The sequence below is a fragment of the Pinus tabuliformis genome, chromosome 2_1 (assembly GCF_031772625.1).
Source record: "Pinus tabuliformis cultivar Carrire ecotype Pingquan chromosome 2_1, CPIR1, whole genome shotgun sequence".
Taxonomy (NCBI): Eukaryota; Viridiplantae; Streptophyta; class Pinopsida; order Pinales; family Pinaceae; genus Pinus; species Pinus tabuliformis.
This window is the reverse complement of record NC_142299.1, coordinates 519,955,757-519,964,247: the sequence shown is the minus strand read 5'-3', so window position 1 is coordinate 519,964,247 and position 8,491 is coordinate 519,955,757. Positions and strand designations below refer to the sequence as shown.

The window sequence follows — 8,491 nt, the reverse complement described above, 5'->3', positions numbered from 1 at the left end:
TACATAAACTGCTTCCAAGTTGATTGTAGATTAGTGATGCACATAGCCTTTTAATGAACTAATGACGTGATAGAATCATCTTGTCCTTTTGCTGAAGCAGCAAGGATACTGGGTCTCATAGTCATTCTCTCATTATTTGATTATTGCACATAAACTATAAAACGACGAAGTAAGAGAAAGGTTAACTAAGCACATATAGTGCACCACACTTCATCAGTTTACGATACCCGGATTGATAATTTATGTAGAGCAATTTAAGACGTTAAATTGACTAGACAATTTCTTGCTGTCTGTCCCTTTTCTTTGATCTCTCTTCTTTGAGAGGTGTCTGCAACACCGGAATTTCTGTTGCCTTTGTTTGTGTCGAAAAGTCTTGCCCTTGACTCTGTTCATCTGTAGAAACTGGTTGATTCGCCATTTCCTCTTGCTGTCCTAAATGGTGCACTTGCTCTTCTGAATGCTCTACCTCTTTACCTTTGTCTGTTGCTGCTGGTGGGACAATCTGTTGGGCTGGTTGCTGGGGGGCCGTGGCAGATGAGGTGCCTACTCCAAGCTGCCAAGGAGCTGCAAAAGACACCTGTCCAAAAGATTCCAAGTCAACTGCTTTTTCAAGGTTTTTGATTGCTTTTTCTGTTATCTCTTCCTCAGACAGTTCTTCAACTAGTGTGCCCTCTATCCATTCTGGTTGGTTGGCAAATTGTTCAATTTGGGGGATATCACAGTGTTCATATGCTGCAAGCTTGTATTTGACTCTTCTAAGGCTGATAAAGTGATTTGGGTCATAAGGTGCCCAGTAAAAACTTGTTTTCAATAACAGAAAATCTTTCAACATCTTGTCTGCCTCCTTCCAGGCTTCTTCTCTTTTATTGAAAATAAATGGGCCCAATTGATGCCTGATTTTCAGCTGTGCCTTTTTGCTTTTGCCATAGAAGTGAAGCATGTCTGCATTGCCAAACTGCCGGAAGTACTCCAAGGCAAAGAGTCTCATGGGGACATATTTAGGCAGTCTGTAAGGGGCCAACTCACACCCATAAATCCTGATTACTGTGTGGTGTTGATAAAAATACCAATCTCCAATACTGTAGGTCTTGGAAAGTTGCAGGATTTTTTGCATTTCATCAGTGAGTCTAGGGAGAGGAGTGCTTACTAGCAAGGAGGAAGCTGGGTATATGAATAGGTCAATGAACTCACAGTAGGTGTATGGAGAGTAATAAACATGGTGGCAAACTGATGACCAAAATACTACGGACCTTCACCTCCCCTTAGCATCCAACCTTTTGAGGAAGACAAGGAAACTATCAGGCTGATAGTACAACAACACATGATATATGTAGGAAGTATATTTAAACACCCTTTCTCTCTCCAGGTTCATGAATTGCTCATAAATTTTGTCAGCTATGAAGGTGGCATAATCATACTGGATAGCGGGGGGCTGCCCTGGAGTGAACATGGATAGCATTACCAAGATAACCTCATCGACATACTCACTGGTATTGAATCCTAAGATGCAGGATATCATATCTACTAGCAGTCTCCCTGTTTCATTGAACCAGACATGTAGATAAGGAGGAGGTTGCCGGGGCTGGTAATCTGGGAGCATGAATAATTGGCCAATTCTCGCGACCTCTGAGCTGGGTAGCTTAGTGCCTTGGTTAAGTAGAAGATTCATAGAAAGGGGCACCAGAGGTTTGCTTGGCTCAAAGCTTAGCATCTCATTTATGGATTGAGGGGTGATGTGAAACAAAACAGCCCCAGATTGAGCCAAAACTGCTTTTTGAGTGGGTTCATAATGCTCACAGCACTGATGGATAAAGTCTGGGAATACATTCACTTGTGGAAGATAATAGATGGGTAGGTTGGACTCCTAGATACCCATGTCATCAGTTCTGCTTCTGTGTTTTCTCCTTATTTCACAGACAATTTCAATGTGATATTTTTTGCTTATTTCAACTGTTTCCTTCATTTGATAATCCATGTCGGCAAGGGGCAGCCATTCCAAGTCCCTGTGTGGAGCATTCAGTGGTGCAATATTCAGGGCAACTGGGGTCTCCATGCTCCGACAATAACTACAGCTGGTTTAGGCCAGTATTTCAGCAAAGATCAGAGTTCTGATGATGGTTTTCCGGGCCAGGAGCTCAGAGTTTTAAGCTCTGTGTAGATATGTTTTGATGAGCAGAAGTCAATGAAACACAGAGTGTGCAAGGTTCTGCAATAAATTCATTGAGAGGGAGGAAATTGGAGGCCTTTAGCAGATTGTATTCAGCGGTTCTGCAGAAAAATTGGAGCTGGACTTTGAAGCTATGAATGGCAGCTTTGTCAAAGATAACAGAGACGTCGGGCTTTGGCAAAAACTGAGTTATATGGTGAGGCAGAGAGGAAAAGGTCGCATGTGTCGATGTGCTCCAGGTAAATTTTGGTGTATTGGCAATTCTTGCAGAGAAAATATAAAAACAGGGTTACGGGCGTTGTTTCGGGTAAATACGTGGACTTAAGGCACCGGTAATGAATGAGCAGGTGCAATGGAGAGTAATGGCGACAAATTGGTGGGCGGCAGCAGCTCGTTTGATCGAATTTTGGACTTAGGCGGAAAAACAACGTGAAATAGCATGCAGAGATCTCCCAGAACTGAGCAGTGAAAATGACATAAAACGGTCGATTTGCGCATTTTTATGATGATTTGACACTTTTGGCGCTTTTTAACTATGATGTCAGCATGACGTCATTGGCGGGCTGGGTACGGAGGGTAACGTGGCGGGATGACGTTAGCAGGATGACTTGGCAAGGCGTCGATGTTTGTGCAGGTGATGTGGCATGGTGACGAGGCAGACACGTAGAACAGGATAGGTTACATGAGGCGCGCGTACAGAAGGCAGAAAGCGGTTTTATCGGACCGCTTTCTGTACGGGGGCGGAATCCGTCAGAGCCCCTCCGATGCAATAGGAAATGGACAAGTGTCTTTGGGTACGGCAGAAAAACCGCCCCGCCATCGGAAGCTAACGACCGAGCAGCGGGGCACCTCCGAAATCACCGAGAGCCGTCGGATGGGGAGGGCCCGATCCGACGGTGGACGGGACAAAGATTTGACGGGATGTTAACGCACTGGGCCCGCCCGACTGTTAAATCTTTATTCAGCGCTTCAGGGTCTTAAACTTTGGGTTATACGGGTTTAATGGGTTTACAAATGGGCGCGGGTGGCTATTAATTTGATCAGATATCAAATTAATTCCAAAGGGAATGTATGCGCGGAAGAACTTAGTATAAAGTTCATGTGTGGGGGAGAGAATGGTGGTTGTTAATTTAACCAAATGTCATATTAACCCCGGGTTAGGACGCGGAAGGGTTAATGGCAGGCCCCAAATGAGCTTGGCATGCCCCGGACTTAGGAAATATGGCTATAGTGCCAAGGGGAGGGGTTATTTAGTATCTTTTTTGGGAATTTCATACAGTTTTAGTAGTTAATAGGGATAGGGGAGAAATTAGGGAGCTACATAGTAGAATTAGGAGTTAATATGATAATAGTGGAGTGGAAGAGGAAAGAGAAAAATGGTAAGTCTATGAAGTAAAGATAGACATAGAGATTATGTGGAAGATGAAAACATGATTGTTACACAAGAAATGTGGCTTCTTTTCATGAAGAAATCCAAAACCTTGACTTAATGTTTTTTGCAAAAATGAAGTAAGAACTAGGACTTGTTGGGCAGATCCCAAGGTCCTCTAGGGGGATGTTAGTAAGGAACTTTTGAGAAGGAGGTGAGGGGAAATTAGATATGCTTTTCAACATTCTGCCAAAAAAACACTGCTTTGATACCTCTGCCACTGATGAGATGAGCCTTCTTTGTCAACGCCCAAAAACTGAGGATGATCTTGCTTCTGCAACCCCGGGCTACCTACCCAGCCTAATATACCTAGCATTTTTTGTTACTTCAGGAAGGGTGCACTTAGACTTGCAAACCCTGATTGCCCTTTTTTTTTTTTAGACTGTCCTCCTATCTAAAACTAGCCTTATTTCTTCCAAGGGCCCAGATTAAGCTATTGGGCTCCTTCGTTCTCTACCTAGCTACTAGTCTGCCAAGCTTAAACTGTTTGGCTTTCCTTTAACTGAGAAATCTTCAAAAATGGAACTTTTGCAGTATGAAAATAGATGAACATTTTTGGCACTCCCACTGTCAATCATGAAATATGAAACCTGGTGCAACAGGAGGCAAACAGGACCTGTGAAGGTTCCATCACTGGGTAAGTCTATGTACTATGTATCATTTATAGATGACTTCTTAAGGAATACATGGATATATTTCCTTAAGGAGAAATTTGAAGTCTTTGACAGGTTTAAAGAATTTAAGGCTCAGGTGGAAACCCAGACAGAGAAGAAGATAAAGTTGCTAAGGACAGATAACGGTGGAGAGTTTTGCAGTAAGGAATTTGAAGAATATTGTAAGAAGTGTGGCATAACATGGCAAAAGACTACTCCATATACACCTCAGCAAAATGGAGTTACAGAAAGAATGAACAAGACGTTGATGGAAAGGGTAAGAAGCATGCTCAGTGGTGCCAGGTTAGGATAGGAATTCTGGGCAGAGGCGGTGGATACTGCATGTTACCTGGTCAACAGGTCACCTTCATCAGATTTGGAGGATAAGACTCCACAAGAGGTATGGACTGGTAAGAAACCCTCTCTTTCACACCTAAGGGTATTTGGATGTGATGCATATGTACATGTTCCAAAGGAGAAACGAACCAAGTTGGATATTAAATCTGAAAAGTGCATCTTTATTGGGTATAAGGATGGTTTAAAGGGTTATAAGCTTTGGAACCCAGTAACAAGGAAGGTTGTGTACAACCGAGATGTGGTGTTCAAAGAGGTGAAAGATGTTATTAAACATGAAGTCCAACCAAAGGAACCTGAGAAGATAGAGTTTGAGCTAAAGGAGGAAGAAACAGGCTCTACAGCAGAGGAGGAATCAGAAGATGAAGAGCCACAAACTCCGGCTGTGAGAAGATCAGTTCGAGAAAGAAGGCAACTAGAAAGGTATAGTCCATCTGTTTTCTGTTCAAATTTTTCTTTATCTATTACTAACGATGATCCCAGAACTGTGAAGGAAGCAATAGCTTCAGAGGATGGAAAACTTTGGAAAGAGGCCATGGTTGATGAAATGGCATCTTTGCACAAAAATGAGGCTTGGGATCTGGTGGAGTTGCCATCTGGAAGGAAAACCCATAAGAAGAAGACAAATGCAGAAGGAAAGGTGGAGAAATACAAGCTCGGTTGGTAGCAAAAGGTTATTCCCAGGTGTTGGGAATTGATTTTGGTGATATTTTTTCTCTTGTTGCCAAGGTAACTTCTATTAGATTACTTTTATCTGTTGCTGCTACTTTTGATTTTGAGGTAGAACAGATGGATGTGAAGACAAAATTTCTTCATGGGGATCTAGAAGAGGAAATCTACATGAAGCAACTGGAAGGCTTTACCGTGAAGGGTAAGAAATAACTAGTATGCAAGTTAAAGAAGTCTCTGTATGGGTTAAAATAATCACCAAGGATGTGGTATAAAAAATTTGATGCATTTATACGGGGACTTGGCTTCACGAGAAGCAAAGCAGATCACTCTGTGTATTTTAAATTAATTGGTGACCATGTTATTTATTTGACCTTGTATGTGGATGATATGTTGCTGGTTGGAAATGACAAAGAAATTATCCAGGATTTGAAGACCCATTTGTCCTCCAAATTCGACATGAAAGATCTTGGTGCTGCAAACTATATTTTGGGCATGGAAATTAAAAGAGATCAGACAAAGAGGAAGCTCTGGTTAAACCAGAGGAAGTATGTCGAGACAATATTGCAGAGGTTTAATATGAAGGATAGTAAACCAGTGAAGGTTCCTATTCCTGTAGGTGTGAGGTTATCTACTGAACAGTGTCCCAAGGCACAAGAAGAGGAAGAGAACATGCCTTATGTTCCCTATGCAAGTGCACTCGGTAGCCTGATGTATGCAATGGTCTGTACTAGACTAGTCATTGCACATGCAGTGGGAGTATTGAGCAGGTTTATGTTAAAACCAGGGAAGGAGCATTGGAAAACAATGAAGCAGGTTTTCAGGTATTTGCGTGGCACTAGTGGTTATGGTTTGTGCTACCAAGGAAGACCAGGATTGGACAAAGAGTTGGATATTCATGGCTTTGTTGATGTAGACTGGGCTGGAGATCTGGATAAAAGAAGATCTACAAGTGGGTATGTGTTTAACCTATTTGGAGGTGCAGTCAGTTGGATGAGTAAGAAACAATCTGTAGTGGCACTATCAACTATAGAGGCAGAATACATGGCAACCACTCATGCAAGCAAGGAAGCAATTTGGTTGTAGAGATTGTGTTCAAGTATGGGGTTAGTATAGGAAGCTATAAGGATAGACTGTGACAGCCAAAGTGCAATTTTCTTGGCAAAGAACCTTGCATATCATTCAAAGAAAAACCACATTGATGTTCAGTATCACTTTGTGAGGGATATGATAGAAGACAAAAAGGTGTTGCTGGTAAAGGTGGACACTTTGAAGAATACTGCAGATGTATTGACAAAATATGTGAGCTCTGAGAAGTTCTCTTGGTGTAGAGAAACAATGGGCGTTGCAGGGCTGGATAAATGACTAAGCTCTCTTTTGGCCCCTTGTGGAAAGAAAACAACAAGTGGGATAATGTTGGGTTGTGTTATATTCTTTCCACGACTAGCCCACGTAGTTAACCAGGGGTTAGAGGGGGGGCGGAGCCCCCCATTTGTTGCGTCGATTGTGTAGGTGGGGTGGGGGGGGAGGTCACAGGGGGTTTGAGGGGTACCCGTAACCCCACTCTATGGGGTCCAGGGTAGCGCCCTGGAAAATTTTGGTTTTGGAACCTATGTTAGGTTGGTTTTGTGCATGATTTTCACACATGTTTTTTGGACGCAATGGTTTTGGACGCGATGGTTTTTCGGTCCATGGTATTGGATGCTTCAGCATGTATAAATATGGATTGTAACATTGAAAGGAATATAATGAAAAATCAAGCTGGTAGTCCCGGTTTGGGATCTAGGGGAAAATCTCTGTGTATATGTGTTTTATGTGTTATGCTCTCACATCGTTTATTTTATGTGTTTTAGAATTCGTATGCAGGTAACTTTTGTACGGGGTTAAAACCTACAAAAACCAGATTGGTTTCTATTGAAACAAGATTGTTTTTGTAAGAGATCTTTTGTTCACTCTTCTATCAATAAAATTCTCACTCAAGCAAAGGGTTTTCCTAGTTGGGTTCCCTAAAAAAATGTGTTTTTTTATATATTGTGTGACTGTGTTATTTTTGTTCCCATTCCACTGCAAAATTAGTAGGGACATTTTGTGTATTTATGAAAAGAAATTATATTTTAGATTGTTCATATAAGAAGTTGCAGAATTTCATGGAATTCCTACATGGTATTAGAGCAGTGAACAAAATCTAGACCAGCACACGGAAAATGTAGTTGGAAGAAGACTGTCCTAAAGTTTTTTTTTTGGGCAGTAGTTTTTGTGACATCACAAGTGCATTCGATCAAAAGAAAGGAGCTACTTGAAGCAGCCGCAGATCTCAAGTGAAGCCAAGCCAAGAAGAAGATAAGGACAAATTTTCTAGTTTTGTTTTTGTCTTAAGTTCTAGTAGATTGTGTTGGAAATAATACTAAGGGGGGGGGGGGGGGGGGGGTGAATCAGTATTATCTAATCAATAATACTTTTTCATTTTCATACTCAGATTCATATACGCTACTTCAGTTAAGTATACCCGCGTATATACGCGACTGTGTCTATTGCAACTAGCGTATAACCATTAAACTCATGATTCAGTTATGTGATCTTCAATGGGTGCATCAGAACATTATTAGCCATATTAACAGTTAACAGTAGCAGTAAAATAGATAGATCAACACACATAAGCAACACACATGAACACCATGATATAAGGTGGAAACCCAATGTGGGTGAAAACCACCTGCTGCAATTCGTTTCTATCTTCCTTTATTAAGAAACTTCTTTTACAATGTACTGGTGCAGTCCTTTACCAGCACGCAGGCTACAACCTGCAGAAGGCTACAACCTTCTCTCGTTCTCTAGACTCTCCTGGAAGGGAGCTCCAACCCCCTTTGTTCTTGTACTAGCTAAGATACTAGTACGTAGGCGCCGGCCTACAATCTTCTCTCCTCCGGGTACCACGTTTCATAAATTTTCAGACTGGATACTCCTGAAGCACAACACATAATCTGAAGGCCACGTTTCATCAAATTTTCATACTGGACCCATAAATATCATTGAAGCACAAAACAATCAATACTCACATCATCAATCTCTGAATCACTGAAGCCCTGTCAACAACACAGTCACCAGAACACAGAGCAGAACTCTACAATAACAATCAGAACCAACTGTACCATCAAAATCATGCATCAGAGTGCATATGCTACTTGGAAGTGCCGAACCTGCGTGTATACGCAACTTCAT

The 8,491-nt window shown here is 41.8% G+C and overlaps 1 pseudogene; it reads right to left on the bottom strand.

Moving 5' to 3' along the window:
- Positions 1 to 271: 271 nt before the first annotated feature.
- The window catches only part of LOC149201232 (translocase of chloroplast 34, chloroplastic-like), a 32,230-nt pseudogene continuing 24,010 nt past the window's right edge, over positions 272 to 8,491 (bottom strand).